The 20,017-nt window shown below is 43.9% G+C and overlaps 1 protein-coding gene across 24 annotated transcripts in view; it reads left to right on the forward strand.

Annotated features, from left to right (window-relative positions):
- Positions 1 to 20,017, forward strand: part of mypn (myopalladin) — an 828,299-nt gene that overhangs the window by 274,557 nt on the left and 533,725 nt on the right. The window lies entirely within an intron of this gene.

Genomic DNA, 20,017 nt, shown 5'->3' on the forward strand with positions numbered 1-20,017 from the left:
TGAATTGAATGATACCATTGACTGGAATGATACCATTGAATAGAATGACAACTTTGAATGGAATAATACCATTGAATGGAATGATACCATGGAATGGAATAATACCATTGACTGGAACGAGACCATTGAATGGAATGACAACATTGACTGGAATGATACCATTGACTGGAATGACACCTTTGAATGAAATGGTACCGTTGAATGGAATGATACCATTGACTGGAATAACACCATTGCCTGGAATGATACCATCGAATGGAATGATACCATTGAATGGATTGACACCATGAATGGAATGACATGATGGAATAGAATGAAATCATAGAATGGAATGACACCATAGAATGGAATGTCATCATAGAATGGAATGATACCATGGAATGGAATGACACCATAGAATGGAATGACACCATAGAATGGAATGATACCATTGACTGGAATGATACCATTGACTGGAATGATACCATTGACTGGAATGATACCATTGACTGGAATGCCACTATTGACTGGAATGATAACATAGAATGGAATGACACTATAGAATAGAATGACACCATTGTCTGGAATAATACAACTGGATGTAATGACACTATTGACTGGAATGACATCATTGAATGGAATGGTACCATTCAATGGAATGAAACTATAGAATGGAATGACACCATTGTCTGGAATGATACCATTGAAATGAATGACACCATTGACGGGAATGATACTATTAAATGGAATGACACCATTGACGGGAATGGTACTATTAAATGGAATGACGCCATTGAATGGAATGACACCATTGGCTGGACTGATACAACTGAATAGAATGATACCATTGAATGTAATGAAACCACTGAATGGAATGATGCCATTGAATGGAATGAGACAATTGACTGAAATGATACCATTGAATGGAATGACATAATTGGCTGGAATGATAACAATGAATGGAATGAGACTATAGAATGGAATGACATAATGGAATAAAATGACATCATAGAATAGAATGATAACATTGCCTGGAATGATACCATTTACTGGAATGACACTATTGACTGGAATGATACCATAGAATGGTATGACACCATTGACTGGAATGACACAACTGAATGGAATGACAGTATTGACTGGAATGACACCATTGAATGGAATGGTGCCATTCATTGGAATGACACTATCGAATGGAATGACACCATTGACTGGAATGATATAATTCAATGGAATGATACCATTGAAATGAATGACACCATTGACGGGAATGATACTATTAAATGGAATGACACCATTGACGGGAATGATACTATTAAATGGAATGACACCATTGAATGGAATGACACCATTGGCTGGACTGATACAATTGAATGCAATGATACCATTGAATGGAATGATACCATTGAATGGAATGTCACTATAGAATGGAATGACACCATTGATGGAAAGATACCATTGAATGGAATGACACTATAGAATGGAATGACACCATTGACTGGAATGATAGCATTGAATGGAATGATACCATTGAATGGAATCTGACCATTGACTTGAATGATAGCATTGAATGGAATGACACTATAGAATGGAATGACACCAATGACTGGAATGATACCATTGAATGGAATGAGACCCTTGACTGGAATGATCCCATTGAATATAATAATGCCATTGAATGGAATGACACTATAGAATGGAATGACACCATTGACTGGAATTATACCATTGACTGGAATAACACGATTGACTGGAATGATCCCATTGAATGGAACAATGCCATTGAATGGAATGGTACCGTTGAATGGAATTACACTATAGAATGGAATGTCACCCTAGATTGGAATGACACCATTGAATGGAATGCCACCCTAGATTGGAATGACAGCATTGACTGGAATGATACCATTGAATGGAATGACACCATTGAATGGAATGCCACCCTAGATTGGAATGACACCATTGAATGGAATGCCACCCTAGATTGAAATGACAGCATTGACTGGAATGATACCATTGAATGGAATGACACCATTGACGGGAATGATACCATTAAATGGAATGATGCCATTGACTGGAATGACATAATTGAATGGAATGATACCATTGAATGTAATGATACCATTGAATGGAATGATACCATTGACTGGAATAACACCTTTGCTTGGAATGATACCATCGAATGGAATGATACCATGAATGGAATGACATCATGGAATAGAATGAAATCATAGAATGGAATGACACCATAGAATGGAATGATACCATTGAATGGAATTACACCATAGAATGGAATGACATCATGGAATAGAATGAAATCATAGAATGGAATGACACCATAGAATGGAATGTCATCATAGAATGGAATGATACCATTGAATGGAATGACACCATGGAATGGAATGCCACCATTGACTGGAATGATAGCATTCAGTGGAATAACACCATTGCCTGGAATGATACCATCGAATGGAATGATAGCATTGAATGGATTGACACCATGAATGGAATTACTTCATGGAATAGAATTAAATCATAGAATGGAATGACACCATAGATTGGAATGTCATCATATAATGGAATGATACCATTGAATGGAATGACACCATTGACTGGAATGACACCATTGACTGGAATTATACCATTGACTGGAATGACACTATTGACTGGAATGATACCATAGACTGGAATGACACTATAGAATGGAATGACAATTGAATGCAATGACACTATTGACTGGAATGACACCATTGTCTGGAATGACACAACTGGATGTAATGACACTATTGACTGGAATGATATCATTGAATGGAATGACACTATAGATTGGAATGACATAATGGAATAGAATGACATCATAGAATGGAATGACACCATGGAATGGAATGATAACATTGACTGGAATGATACCATAGAATGGAATGACACTATAGAATGGAATGACACATTTGAATGCAAAGACAATTTGCCTGGAATGACACCATTGTCTGGAATGACACAGCTGAATGAAACAATTGACTGGAATGACACTATTGACTGGAATGACACCATTGAATGGAATGGTACCATTCAATGGAATGACAGTATAGAATGGAATGACACCATTGACTGGAATGATATCATTCAATGGAATGATGCCATTAAAATGAATGACACCATTGACGGGAATGATACTATTAAATGGAATGACACCATTGACGGGAATGATACCATTGAATGGAATGACACAATTGAATGGAATGACGCCATGGAATGGAAAGAGACAATTGACTGGAATTACACAATTGTATGGAATGACACCATTGACTGGAATGATACCATTGAATGAAATGACACTATAGAATGGAATGATACCATTGACGGGAATGATACCATTGAATGGAAAGACACTATAGAATGGAATGATACCATTGAATGGAATGATACCATTGAATGGAATGACACCATTGACTGGAATGACACCATTGACTGGAATTATACCATTGACTGGAATGACACTATTGACTGGAATGACACCATTGACTGGAATGATATCATTGAATGGAATGACACTATAGATTGGAATGACATAATGGAATAGAATGACATCATAGAATGGAATGACACCATGGAATGGAATGATAACATTGACTGGAATGATACCATAGAATGGAATGACACTATAGAATGGAATGACACAATTGAATGCAAAGACAATTTGCCTGGAATGACACCATTGTCTGGAATGACACAGCTGAATGAAACAATTGACTGGAATGACACTATTGACTGGAATGACACCATTGAATGGAATGGTACCATTCAATGGAATGACAGTATAGAATGGAATGACACCATTGACGGGAATGATACCATTGAATGGAATGACACAATTGAATGGAATGACGCCATGGAATGGAAAGAGACAATTGACTGGAATTACACAATTGTGTGGAATGACACCATTGACTGGAATGATACCATTGAATGAAATGACACTATAGAATGGAATGATACCATTGACGGGAATGATACCATTGAATGGAAAGACACTATAGAATGGAATGACACCATTGACTGGAATGCTACCATTGACTGGAACTACACCATTGAATGGAATGATACCATTGAATGGAATGATGCCTTTGAATGGAATGACACCATTGAATGGAATGGTACCATTGAATGGAATGACACTATAGAAAGGAATGATACCATTGACTGGAATGATACCATTGAATGAAATGGTACCGTTGAATGAATGATGCCATTGACTGGAATAACACCATTGCCTGGAATGATACCATCGAATGGATTGATAGCATTGAATGGATTGACACCATGAATGGAATGACATCATGGAATGGAATGTCATCATAGAGTGGAATGATGCCATTGAATGGAATGAGACAATTGACTGGAATGAGACCATTGACTGGAATTATACAGTTGAATGGAATAATACCATTGACTGGAATGAGACCATTGACTGGAATGATAACATTGAATGGAATCATACCAATGAATGGAATAACACCATTGACTGGAATGAGACCATTGACTGGAATGATATCATTGAATGGACTGATGCCTTTGAATGGAATGTTACCATTGAATGGCATGACACCATAGAATGGAATGATACCATTGACTGGAATGACACAACTGGATGTAATGACGCTATTGACTGGAATGACACCATTGAATGGTTTGACACCATGAATGGAATGACATCATGGAATAGAATGAAATCATAGAATGGAATGACACCATAAAATGGAATGTCATCATAGAATGGAATGGTACCATTGAATGGAATGACATCATTGACTGGAATGATACCATTGAATGGAATGACACTATAGAATGGAATGACACTATTGACTGGAATGATATCATTCATTGGACTGATACGATTGAAATGAATGACACCATTGGCTGGACTGATGCTATTGAATGGATTGATACCATTGAATGGAATGACACCATTGACTGGAATTACAAAATTGTACGGAATGACACCATTGACTGGAATGATACCATTCAATGGAATGACACCATGGATGGGAATTATACCATTGAATTGAATGATACCATTGACTGGAATGATACCATTGAATGGAATGATGCCTCAGAATGGAATGACGCCATTGAATGTAATGACACTATAGAAAGAAATGACACCATTGACTGGAATGATACCATTGAACAGAATGACAACTTTGAATGGAATAATACGATTGAATGGAATGATACCATTGAATGGAATAATACCATTGACTGGAACGAGACCATTGAATGGAATAACACCATTGCCTGGAATGATACCATCGAATGCAATGATACCATTGAATGGATTGACACCATGAATGGAATGACATGATGGAATAGAATGAAATCATAGAATGGAATGACACCATAGAATGGAATATCATCATAGAATGGAATGACACCATAGAATGGAATATCATCATAGAATGGAATGATACCATTGAATGGAATGACACCATAGAATGGAATGACACCATGGAATGGAATGCCACCATTGACTGGAATGATACCATTGACTGGAATGATACCATTGACTGGAATGCCACTATTGACTGGAATGATACCATAGAATGGAATGACACTATAGAATAGAATGACACCATTGTCTGGAATAACACAACTGGATGTAATGACACTACTGACAGGAATGACACCATTGAATGGAATGGTACCATTCAATGGAATGAAACTATAGAATGGAATGACACCATTGACTGGAATGATACCATTGAAATGAATGACACCATTGACGGGAATGATACTATTAAATGGAATGACACCATTGACGGGAATGGTACTATTAAATGGAATGACGCCATTGAATGAAATGACACCATTGGTCGGACTGATACAACTGAATAGAATGATACCATTGAATGGAATGACACCACTGAATGGAATGATGCCATTGAATGGAATGAGACAATTGACTGAAATGATACCATTGAATGGAATGACATTATTGACTGGAATTACACAATTGAATGGAATGACATAATTGGCTGGAATGATTCCAATGAATGGAATGAGACTATAGAATGGAATGACATAATGGAATAAAATGACATCATAGAATGGAATGATAACATTGCCTGGAATGATACCATTTACTGGAATGACACTATTGACTGGAATGATACTGTGGCGGTACCACCGGTTGTCCCTTACATGGATATACATAATTCCCTTTAACTTACCTTACTGTAAGCGTCTGTTACTATACTCAGGCTTCTCTCCTGTACTCTGACGTCATGACGTCAGAGCTCGGAACCTTTCAACAGCAGAGCTCGGAACCTGCTGGCGGTTGAGCTCGGAACCTGCTGGCAGTTCAGCTCGGAACCTGCTGGCAGTTGAGCTGGGAAGCTTCTAGTTAGTCTTCGTGGAGTCCCCGCTGGGACAAGACCTATACCACCGTGCTCCTACAGTCAGCCATCTTACCTGCCATCTTACCTGATGTAATTAGTCTGCTCCTGTAAATAAACAACTTGTTAATAGTTCGTCGAAGTCAAACTCTCTTATCTTAGTGGCGATCTACACGAACCGCTACATTGGTGACCCAACGACGTGAGTACGGAAGCTCATCAATTCCAACACTACAATTGATGACCCCGTATCCGTGAACGATTTTCACGGTAGCAACGCGTAGCCTGAACCTCGTCTTCCCACAAGACGACCGACGCACAACCGACGAACAACCACAGAACAGCAACCGCCTAACACCGATTCCTCCAAAGGCGACCCCGTCTTTGCGAACGTATTCGCAAGGTAAGCGCAGCCTGGAGCAGATCCCGTTTGACACGGACAAAACTCAACCGGACCCCGTTTTTTTTTGTGACCAATTTTCACAAAAGAAGCACGCCATGGAAGCACCAGCCGTTTTGCTGTCGCTACCACAATCCAGGGAGCCACAGTCTCCCTCGTGCTTTATACTGGTAGAAGCCCCGTTCGACGAGAACATCGATGCGGCGCCGACCACGCACTTGCTCACGGTCCCCGTACTCATCTTTCCTACCGCCACACGGATCGTCCGCCTCTACGTCCACAGCGACAGCAAGTATAAATCTCTCCAAGCGCGGGGTACAGCATGTTCGGGCCCACAAGATCGGAGCGCGCCCCGCCGGGATACCATGAGGACTCACCCCCGCAAAACACGAGGACGCACTCCTCGCGCACGAGGATCCATCCCTCGCGAACCACGAGAACCCATCCCTCGCGAACACCGATGACTCCTTCTCCGCCGACGACGCACCAGCCCTTCAGCCTGCTGGTTGTGTTACCTACTACACGATTCGGCGTGAACAAAAAGCGTGCCGCCCTCCCGGCTGTTTTCTCCTAAATTTACAACAGTTACAAGTGTTGCCGCCCTCCAGGCAGAGTTAACCCCTCCTGAAAGCAACAACAACCTGGACCGTTGCCGCCCTTTCTCCAGTTTTCCCTTTTAACAAATGCAAATGTCTATTGAAGCTGTATACATCGAGGACGGGTCCAACGGGCATCCTGCGGCCGCGATCAACACGTGGAAGTTGCTCTGATCACAGATCAACACAGCAACTCTTCACCCTCCGTTCTGTTAATGTCGTAGCATTATGGCACGCACTGTTCCGTGCATTCCAGCCTGCTGAAGGTTTTGCTCACCAGTCAACGGAGACATCGCCCGCGTCCGCCCAATCTGCCCATCACTCTGATAAGGCCTGCTGTTTCGCACGTCTCTATGGACCTTCGCCTGACGGATACGTTTTATTCGCCATGACGCGCGTAAGGATCCGCTCACGAGCAGCATCTTCATACCTCGCCTACCAAGCCAAGACAGCACGACCGCCGAGACCACCAGCTCGTCAGACCATCTCATCCTTGGACTTTCGTTAAAACGAATTCTGGGGGGGCCTATGTGGCGGTACCACCGGTTGTCCCTTACATGGATATACATAATTCCCTTTAACTTACCTTACTGTATGTGTCTGTTACTATACTCAGGCTTCTCTCCTGTACTCTGACGTCATGACGTCAGAGCTCGGAACCTTTCAACAGTAGAGCTCGGAACCTGCTGGCAGTTGAGCTCGGAACCTGCTGGCAGTTGAGCTCGGAACCTGCTGGCAGTTGAGCTGGGAAGCTTCTAGTTAGTCTTCGTGGAGTCCCCGCTGGGACAAGACCTATACCACGGTGCTCCTACAGTCAGCCATCTTACCTGCCATCTTACCTGATGTAATTAGTCTGCTCCTGTAAAAAAACAACTTGTTAATAGTTCGTCGAAGTCAAACTCTCTTATCTTAGTGGCGATCTACACGAACCGCTACAATACCATAGAATGGTATGACACCATTGACTGGAATGGCACAACTGAATGGAATGACATTATTGACTGGAATGACACCATTGAATGGAATGTTACCATTGAATGGAATGGTACCATTCATTGGAATGACACTATAGAATGGAATGACACCATTGACTGGAATGATATAATTCAATGGAATGATACCATTGAAATGAATGACACCATTGATGGGAATGATACTATTAAATGGAATGACACCATTGACGGGAATGATACTATTAAATGGAATGACGCCATTGAATGGAATGACACCATTGGCTTGACTGATACAATTGAATGGAATGATACCATTGAATGGAATGACACCATTGAATGGAATGATTCCATTGAATGCAATGATACCATTGAATCGAATGATACCATTGAATGGAATGTCACTATAGAATGGAATGACACCATTGACGGAAAGATACCATTGAATGGAATGACACTATAGAATGGAATGACACCATTGACTGGAATGATACCATTGAATGGAATTATACCATTCAATGGAATGTGACCATTGACTGGAATGATAGCATTGAATGGAATGACACTATATAATGGAATGACACCAATGACTGGAATGATACCATTGAATGGAATGAGACCCTTGACTGGAATGATCCCATTGAATATAATAATGCCATTGAATGGAATGACACTATAGAATGGAATGACACCATTGACTGGAATTATACCATTGACTGGAATAACACGATTTACTGGAATGATCCCATTGAATGGAACAATGCCATTGAATGGAATGGTACCATTGAATGGAATGACACCATTGAATGGAATGCCACCCTAGATTGGAATGACACCATTGAATGGAATGCCACCCTAGATTGGAATGACAGCATTGACTGGAATAATACCGTTGAATGGAATGACACCATTGAATGGAATGCCACCCTAGATTGGAATGACAGCATTGACTGGAATGATACCATTGAATGGAATGACACCATTGGCGGGAATGATACCATTAAATGTAATGACACCATTGAATGGAATGACACCATTGAATGGAATGATACCATTGAATGGAATGATACCATTGACTGGAATAACACCATTGCTTGGAATGATACCATCGAATGGAATGATACCATTGAATGGATTGACACCATGAATGGAATGACATCATGGAATAGAATGAAATCATAGAATGGAATGTCATCATAGAATGGAATGTCATCATAGAATGGAATGATACCATTGAATGGAATGACACCATAGAATGGAATGACACCATTCAGTGGAATAACACCATTGCCTGGAATGATACCATCAAATGGAATGATAGCATTGAATGGATTGACATCATGAATGGAATTACTTCATGGAATAGAATTAAATCATAGAATGGAATGACACCATAGATTGGAATGTCATCATATAATGGAATGATACCATTGAATGGAATGACACCATTGACTGGAATGACACCATTGACGGGAATTATACCATTGACTGGAATGACACTATTGACTGGAATGATACCATAGACTGGAATGATACCATAGAATGGTATGACACTATAGAATGGAATGACAATTGAATGCAATGACACTATTGACTGGAATGACACCATTGACTGGAATGACACAACTGGATGTAATGACACTATTGACTGGAATGATATCATTGAATGGAATGACACTATAGATTGGAATGACATAATGGAATAGAATGACATAGAATGGAATGACACCATGGAATGGAATGATAACATTGACTGGAATGATACCATAGAATGGAATGACACTATAGAATGGAATGACACAATTGAATGCAAAGACAATTTGCCTGGAATGACACCATTGTCTGGAATGATACAGCTGAATGACACAATTGACTGGAATGACACTATTGACTGGAATGACACCATTGAATGGAATGGTACCATTCAATGGAATGATGCCATTGAAATGAATGACACTATTGACGGGAATGATACTATTAAATGGAATGACACCATTGACGGGAATGACACCATTGAATGGAATGGTACCATTCAATGGAATGATGCCATTGAAATGAATGACACCATTGACGGGAATGATACTATTAAATGGAATGACACCATTGACGGGAATGATACCATTGAATGGAATGACACAATTGAATGGAATGACGCCATGGAATGGAAAGAGACAATTGATTGGAATTACACAATTGTATGGAATGACACCATTGACTGGAATGGTACCATTGAATGAAATGACACTATAGAATGGAATGACACCATTGACGGGAATGATACCATTGAATGGAATGACACTATAGAATGGAATGACACCATTGACTGGAATGATACCCTGAATGGTATGAGACCTTTGCATGGAATGATACCATTGAATGGAATGGCACCATAGAATGGAATGATACCATTGACTGGAATGCTACCATTGAATGGAATGATGCCATTGATGGGAATGATACCATTAAATGGAATGACACCATTGATGGGAATGATACTATTAAATGGAATGACCCCATTGAATGGAATGATACCATTGACTGGAATGCTACCATTGAATGGAATGATGCCATTGATGGGAATGTTACCATTAAATGGAATGACCCCATTGAATGGAATGACACCTTTGACTGGAATGATACCATTGAATGGAATGATGCCATTGAATAGAAAGACACAATTGACTGGAATTATACCACTGAATGGAGTAATGCCATTGACTGGAATGACACCATTGAATGGAATGATACCATTGAATGGAATGACACCATTGACTGGAATGATACCATTGAATTGAATGATACCTTTTATAAATCTCATCATCAAGAAACTGCTCATGAAATAACGCTGGACGTCCAGCTGGTGGCACCATCCAAGGCGTATAAATACTCGGGCGTGGGCCCAGCTTACCAGGGACATTTTGTAAGACAGGAACTAGTGAAGTACAACTAGACCTCCATGTTCTGAAACAAGTTGATTAAAGCTTGCTTTATGCTCAAACCGAGTGCGTAGTCAGATTTATTCTGTCAATTTAATCAACTTGATATCGACTCCACGCTCTGAGTGATTTTGGGAACAGCCAGCTATGACTTCAACTGCAGAAGGGAACTCCGGTGTAGTAATCAATCCATCATGGACAAACTACTCAGACCTGCCCATCTAGACCTGGATCCAAATTCACCTACAACCGCTAAGGTATGGAAACACTGGTATCGTACCTTCAGCAGCTTCCTCAGGGTGTGTGGTGAGAATGTTCCTGATAAATTAGAGATACTTGCCAATTATGTATCTCCTCATGTGTTTGACTATATCGAAGACTGTGTAGACTATGATTCCGCTATCCTAATATTACAGCGACTGGATGTTAAGGCCCCAAACGAAATTTTTGCTCAGCATCTATTGGCCACAACTCAACAACAATCCGGGGAATCACTTGACGAATTCCTTCAAAAGCTTCGCAGGCTCAGCAAGGATTGTAACCTTAAAGCTGTCACAGCTGAGCAGTACCAGAAGGAGCTAATTCGTGATTCCTTTATTAATGGAATTATGTCTCCCTTCATATGCCAGCGTCTGTTGGAGAATAAAACCCTTGAGTTACAGGCTGCCTATGACCAGGCGTGTTCCCTGGACTTAGCAAAGAGGAATGCAGATACCTATCTTTTACCTCATGCATGGGCTGCTGCTATCACTTTTAATGACTCCTTCAATAGGTCTCAGGCGGAAGCCCTCACTGATGGTGACTCTAACTTAGCAGATGACAACCCTACCTTCAAAGCCTTCTCTGATGATGACCCCGCCCTAGCGGCATCTTGGCAATCTGGAAGGAAGTGTTTCTTCTGTGGAGGTGCATTCCATTATAGGAAATTTTGTCCTGCTCGTAACGCAACTTGCAATCATTGTAGCAAGAAAGGTCACTTTTCTAAGGTATGCCAGTCAAGAGCCGCTGTTAGTAAGAAAGGCCCCCTTTCTAAGGTATACCAGTTGAGAACTCCTGTTAGTTTTGCAGCTACAATCTATAAAACTGCTCCTCCCCCAAGAACCACTACTAAGGTTACAGCTAGCAACGGTAAAACTGCCCCTCCTCCCATCACAGCTGTTTTTCCCTAAAGTCTGCCCCATGCAGCCACGAAAGTTTCGGTAAATGGACACATTTTGAGTGCATTATTCGGCTCATGCAGCTCTGACAGCTTCATTAGTGAGCAGGCTGTCAGTAAGTTAAATCTGCGTATTTACCCCATGGACAGGGAAATTGCAATGGCTCTGACGACACTGACCACCAATTCTTCTGGCTTTTGTCTTGTCGACCTTATTTCTCCACCTGGCTCGGTGTGCTCAAGAACCTATGCAGGGATGTGCTCCTGGGACAGGATTTCCAGAAGCAACACAAAAGACTCACTTTTGAGTTTGGAGGGTCAAAGCCGGGGCTTACTATTTCCAAAGTACTGTTTTGTGCGCTTTCGGCGGCTTCGCTCGACGAGCCCTCCTTGTTTGCCAATCTTTCCCCCCGATGTAAGCCCATAGTCACTAAATCACGATGTTTCAGCCAAGATGATCGATCCTTTATCGTGGCTGAAATCTCTTGCCTTCTAGCTGACGGTATCATTGAGCCATGTTCATCTTCCTGGGGGCTCAAGTTGTCGTTGTTAAAAATCCTCTGAAGCAACACAAGAAACGTCTTTGCATCGATTACTTGCAAACTATTAACCAGTATACCGACCTGGATGTCTACCCACTACCACGCATCTATGACATGGTCAATAACCTTGCCAACTACAAAGTATTTTCAACTTTTGATTTAAAGTGCGCATATCATCAAGTACCGTTAAAGGATTCTGACAAAAGGTATATGGCCTTTGAGGCCAATGGTCGGCTTTACCAGTTTTGTCGCCTTCCATTTGGGGTCACCAATCGGGTGGCCGTCTTTCAACAGGCAATGGATAGCCTAGTCAAACAGGAGAAGTTAACGGACACTTTTCCATATCTGGATAATATCACCATTGCTGGTCATGACCAGAAGGAGCATGATGCCAACCTCCAGAAATTTTTTGACGTTCTCTGTCATCGCAACTTAACCTTAAATGAGTCCAAATCTGTGAAATCAGTACCATCAGTCAACATCCTTGGCTACTGGGTAGGCAACGGTGTCATCAAACCGGATCCGGAGCGACTTCGTCCGCTTCAGGAGCTCCCTCCCCCTACGAATCTCGGCTCCCTTCGTCGCGCACTCGACACGTTCGCCTATTATGCGAAGTGGATACTCCACTTCTCCGACAAGATCCAGCCCCTGCTTCACGCAAAGTCATTTCCATTGGAGGCAATGGCTATTTCAGCTTTCAACCTCCCCAAGCGACAACTGGAAAAAGCCACGCTTCGTTCCATTGATGAAAATCTTCCTTTCGTGGTCGAGTGCGATGCATCGGATGTGGCGATCTCTGCTACCTTGAATCAAGGTTGTCAACCCGTTGCATTTCTGTCCAGAACTTTGCAGGGTAGCGAGCTCCATTATCCTCCTGTCGAGAAGGAGGCTATGGCCATCATCGAGGCTGTACGTAAATGGAGTCATTTTCTCGCTTGTCCCCATTTCACACATATAACCAGTCAGCGCTCTGTGGCCTTTATGCTGGATAACCGGAAACGCACTAAGATCAGGAATAACAAAATACAACTCTGGAGGATGGAATTGGCCGCCTTTGGATACACCATACATTATCGACCTGGCAAAGATAATGTGGCCCCGGATACCCTCACGTGGGCATTCTGCTCTTCTATGTCAACTTCGACTCTTGCGGATCTTCATACTGACTTATGCCATCCTGGCGTTACCCATATGTTGCACTTTGTGTGATCTAAAAATCTCCAATTTTCTACAGAAGATGTGAAAAGAACATGCTCCTCCTGTAGAATTTGTGCAGAATTAGAACCGCAATTCTTCCGTCCATTGGATGGCTCGCTCATACACGCTATGCAGCGACTCAGCATTGACTTTAAAGGGCCATTGCCTTCCTCAACGCGAAACACCTACTTACTGACTATGGTGGACGAATATTCACGCTTTCCCTTTGCTTTCCCCTGTCCCAATATGTTTACTTCCACAGTGATCAAATGCCTTGATCAAGTCTTTTCCCTTTTCGGTACAGCCAATTTCATCCACTCTGATCGGGGACCCTCCTTCATGTCAAGCGAACTCAAAAGTTATCTCTCCCAACGGGGAATCGCCACAAGTAAAACGACACCGTACCATCCCATTGGTAACGGACAGGTTGAGAGATACAACGCTATCATTTGGAACACTGTTCGTCTTGCACTGAGGTCACACAACCTACCAGACCAGCAGTGGGAAACTATGCTCCCTGACGTGTTGCATTCCATCAGGTCTCTCCTTTCTACGTCCACCAATGTCACACCTCACAAGCGATTCTTCAGCTTCCAGCATCGCTCCACCCATGGGACGTCTCTACCGTCATGGTTGGCAGCTCCCGGCCCCGTGCTGCTCCGAAGATTCCTCCGATCGTCTAAAAACAATCTTCTCGTCGACGAGGTAGAACTCATGGACGTCAATCCCACGTACACGCATGTGTGGTACCCTGATGGCCGGGAGTCCACCATTTCACTCCGGGACCTGGCTCCCTGTCCAGCCGGATCCATGGACCCAACTGACAGAGGGACCCACGGTGATGATGCCGACACTCTGTGCTCCCCCGAAGGTGATGCCCTACCTGGGACATCGAGAGATCTGCCAGCTGCCCCACCGGATCTACACGGGGAGCCGAGCGCTCCCTGTGGGATGGCCATCCAAGGCCAGGACGCCGGTCAATCCCCGGCTATCAAACAGGATGAAGCCAGTTCTGCGCCTGTGGGGCCCGGCACCCGGAGTCACGATCTCCCCAGCCTCCCTCAGGTCGATCAGAGCAACACGGGCCCTGTCGATCCACCGGTACGGATCAAGTGGCCCAGGGACCAAGACACAATCTGGGGAGACGTGCCTTCTAGCCATAAACGAAAATCTAAAAGACTGCAGCTATTCGTGGTCCGCCTAATCCGTTAAGAGGAAGTCGTTGGACTTCCAAATCTTTTAGGCAGGAAGAATGATGTAAATATCATCATCATCAAGAAACTACTCATGAAATAATGCTGGCCGGCCAGCTGGTGGCGCCGTCCAAGGAGTATAAATACTTGGGTGTGGGCCCAGCTTACCAGGGACATTTTGTAAGACAGGAACTAATGAAGTACAACTAGACCTCCATGTTCTGAAACAAGTTGATTAAAGCTTGCTTTATGCTCAAACCAAGTGCGTAGTGAGTTTTATTACGTCAATACCATTGAGTGGAATGACACCATTGAATAGAAACATAGAAGATAGGAGCAGGAGTAGGCCATTTGACTCCTCGAGCCTGCTCCGCCTTTCAATGTGATCATGGCTGATCATCCAAATTCAGTACCCGGTCCCTGCTTTCTCCCCATACCCCTTGATCCCTTTAGCCTTAAGAAATATATCCAACTCCTTCTTGAATATATTTAATGATTTGGCCTCTACTGCCTTCTGTGGTAGAGAATTTCACAGGTTCACCACTCTCTGGGTGAAGAAATTCCTCCTCATTTCTGTCCTAAATGGCCTACCCCTTATCCTTGGACTGTGACCCCTGGTTCTGGACTCCTTGACCATCGGGAACATCCTTCCCGCATCTAGTCTGTCCAGTCTATTGATTGGACTGAGACCATTGACTGGAATGATACCATTGAATGGAATGATGCCATTGAATGGAATGATGCCATTGAATGGAATGATGCCATTGAATGGAATGACACCATTGAATGGAATGACACCATTGAATGGAATGACATCATTGAATGGAATGACACCATTGACTGGAATGACACCCTTGAATGGAATGAGTCCATTGAATGGAATGAGTCCATTGAATGGAATGACACAGTTGAATGGAATGACACCATAGAATGGAATGACATCATTGACAGGAATTATACCATTAAATGGAATGACGCCATTGAAAGGAATTACACCATTGACTAGAACGACACCATTGACTGGAATGATACCATTGAATGGAATGACACCATAGAATGGAATGAGACCATTAACTGGAATGATACCATTGAATGGAATGACACCATAGAATGGAATGACACCATAGAATGGAATGACATCATGGAATGGAATGACACCATAGAATGGAATGACATCATGGAATGGAATGACACCATAGAATGGAATGAGACCATTAACTGGAATGATATCATTGAATGGAATTACATCATAGAATGGAATGACACCATTGAATGGAATGACACCATAGAATGGAATGACATCATGGAATGGAATGACACCATAGAATGGAATGAGACCATTAACTGGAATGAGACCATTAACTGGAATGACACCATTGAATGGAATGAGACCATTGAATGGAATGACACCACAGAATGGAATGAGACCATTAACTGGAATGATATCATAGAATGGAATGACATCATAGAATGGAATGACACCATTGACTGGAATGACACCATTGAATGGAATGACACCATAGAATGGAATGACATCATAGAATGGAATGACGCCATTGACTGGAATGACACCATTGAATGGAATGACACCATAGAATGGAATGACATCATAGAATGGAATGATGCCATTGACTGGAATGACACCATTGAATGGAATGATACCATTGACTGGAATGATACCATTAACTGGAATAATACCATTGACTGGAATGACACCATTGAATGGAATGACATCATGGAATGTAATACCATTGACTGGAATGATACCATTAACTGGAAGGATACCATTGACTGTAATGATACCCTTGAATGAAATGAGAGCATTGAATGGAATGAGACCATTGACTGAAATGATACCATTGAAAGAAAGAAGATAAAAAGACTAGTATTCATACAGCACCTTTCACGTCCACAGGACGTCCCAAAGTGCTTTACAGCCAATGAAGTACTTTTGAAGTGTAAGTCACTGTTGTAATTTCAGAAAAGTGGCAGCCAGTTTGCGCACAGCAAGTTCCCACAAACAGCACTGTGATAATGACCAGTTTTAGTGATGTTGATTGAGGGGTAAATATTGGCCACTCCCCTGTTCTTCTTCAAAATAGTGCAATAGGATCTTTTACGTCCACCTGAGAGAACAGATGGGGCCTCGGTTTAATGTCTTATCTAAAAGACAGCACCTCCGACAGTGCAGCACTCCCTCAACACTGCACTAATAGCCTAGATTTTTGTGCTCAATTTCCTGGAGTGGGATTTGAACCCACAACCTTCTGATTCAGAGGTGAGGGTGCTACCAACTGAGCCATGGCTGACAATTGAAAGTCCACGACTATCCCTTTAAGAGGTGTATTCTCCCTTTAAATAGTGGCCCAGGACTCCCGTTGGATATTACATGATCTTGGTCGGCGGTCTTGGTGGGCGGGCGGCCTGCCTGTTGCCTACGCAAATGGCCAGCCAATCTGCCAATCTTATAATGAGGCCCAGCTATTAAAATTAGCCAGGCATCACTTCCTTTGCACCTGCTTTGAGTCTCCCATGCCTCCTGTCTGCCTGCTGGTAAAATCAATATCCCAGATTAACTCAATATGCTGTTTCAATCATCAGTAGATTTATCTGAAAACAAGTATCTGAGGGTAATTTAGTATAGAATCATGACACTGAATCTGAGAGAACAATGTAAAATCCAAAGATTGTGACAGACACATTGAGGTAAATTTTCATCGTGTAAACAAATATTGGGCGGGGTGTAAAATGGGCGGCCGATCCCCTATTGCCCATTTTCCCTCAGTGGTAAAGGTGAAAATTCACACCAGTCAGTGTAAAGCCATTGCCCTGTTAGTTGTAAATGAGCAGAACTGCGGAATGCAATCTGCAATACACTGGTAAAAGCCCTGTAATAGAAACAAAATTTGTGGAACAAATTCATATGCTCCAAAATAGGAAGTCCATGTGTTGCAGAATATCGCACCCCATCTAAGCTGTTAAAATATTGGCCGTGGCCCACAACCTAAGTTTAATGGTACTGTTGAGATACCACGGCAAACGTGGGAGTCGAGACAGAGCTATTGAAAACACAACTGCTTTATTCTGACCACATGGCAAACAGGAACTAGAAAAGCCCGCACATCCACTTAAATACTTCCCAGACAGGAAGTGCTCCCGGCAGCCTGTCCCTGCGGGAAACAAGTTGCTGGAGGAAAGGGCCCCCGGCTGGGGGCTTCTGCTTAGACTGTCTGTGCCACCGTGAACGGATTATGTCCAGTGGTGGCGTGTCGCCACAGAGCTCCCCCCAGAATCCGCTTAGGAGGAGTGGACGAGTCGTGACGGTGGTCTAATGGTTCTGCCGCAGCGGCTCTGAGTGGTCGCCGGTCTGGTTGGTTGGGTCGGGCGGTTCGCCGCCGGCTGTGCTGGCTTGCCGGGGGGACGGCCTCTGGCTGGAGGCTGGGCCACGGGGACCTGTTCCCCTGGTTCTGTGTGTGCTGGTTTGAGCCGGTCGATGGAGACTGTCTCGACCCTGTCGCCGAGTCGCAGCTTGAATACCTTGTCCCCGGTTTGTAGTACCTCGTACGGACCATCGTACGGGGGTCGCAGGGGCCCGCGGTGCGCTTCGTGTCGCACGAAGACGAAGCGCGCCTGCTGTAAATTTGGCGGGACATGAGGTGCGAGTTCGCCGTGTCGGTTGACCGGAAGTGGGGCGAACTGCTGAGCGGAAGAGAAAGAGTCGAGCCGCTGCTGTTCGGCCGACCAAGACTTGGTAGGCTCCGGAAGGAATTCGCCTGGGACGCGCAGCGGTTGTCCGTAGACTAACTCCGCTGCCGAGGACTGGAGGTCTTCCTTGACCGCGGTGCGTAGGCCGAGTAGCACCCACGGTAGGCGGTCAGCCCAGGTACTGTCCTGCAGGCCGGCGCGGAGTGAGGCCTTGAGTGACCTGTGGAAGCGTTCACAAAGTCCGTTGGCCTGCGGGTGGTACGCCGTGGTGCGGTGGAGCGTCACCCCGAGGTTGCGTGCTGTGGCCGTCCAGAGTTCGGAGGTGAACTGGGCGCCTCTGTCGGAGGTTATGTCGGCCGGTACGCCGAACCTCGCAACCCAGGTGTTAACGAACGCCCTGGCGATGTCGGCTGTGGTGGTGGAGGTCAGCGGCACTGCCTCAGGCCAGCGTGTGTAGCGGTCGACCATCGTGAGGAGATAAGTTTGGCCTTGCGATGGCGGCAGGGGACCGACGATGTCGACGTGTACGTGGTCGAAGCGGCGGCTGGGTACCTCGAAGTCTCCCAGGGGTGCTTTGGTGTGCAGCTGTACCTTAGCCCGTTGGCAGGCGAGGCAGGAGGTGGCCCAAGTCCGAACATCTCTGCTAAGGCCGCGCCAGACGAAGCGCTTGGAGAGGAGTTTGACGGATGCGCGGGAACCCGGGTGAGAGAGCCCGTGGAGCGCGTCGAAGACGCGGCGGCGCCAGGTCTCAGGGACGACCGGCCTGGGTTGGCCGAGTGAGACGTCGCACGTGACTGCCGTGGCTTCGGGCCCGTGTGCGACCTTGGCTAGGCGTAACCCTGGCAGGCTGGTAGCCGCCGAGAGGAGGTCTGGGTCCGTGAGCTGGGCCGCTGCTAGTTGTGCGTAGTCGACCGCGAGGTGATTCGCACAGACGGCGGGTCGGGAAAGGCAGTTGGCGACCACGTTGTCTC

The sequence above is a fragment of the Somniosus microcephalus genome, chromosome 8 (assembly GCF_052327205.1).
Source record: "Somniosus microcephalus isolate GS21.2 chromosome 8, FLI_Smic_1.0, whole genome shotgun sequence".
Classification (NCBI taxonomy): Eukaryota; Metazoa; Chordata; class Chondrichthyes; order Squaliformes; family Somniosidae; genus Somniosus; species Somniosus microcephalus.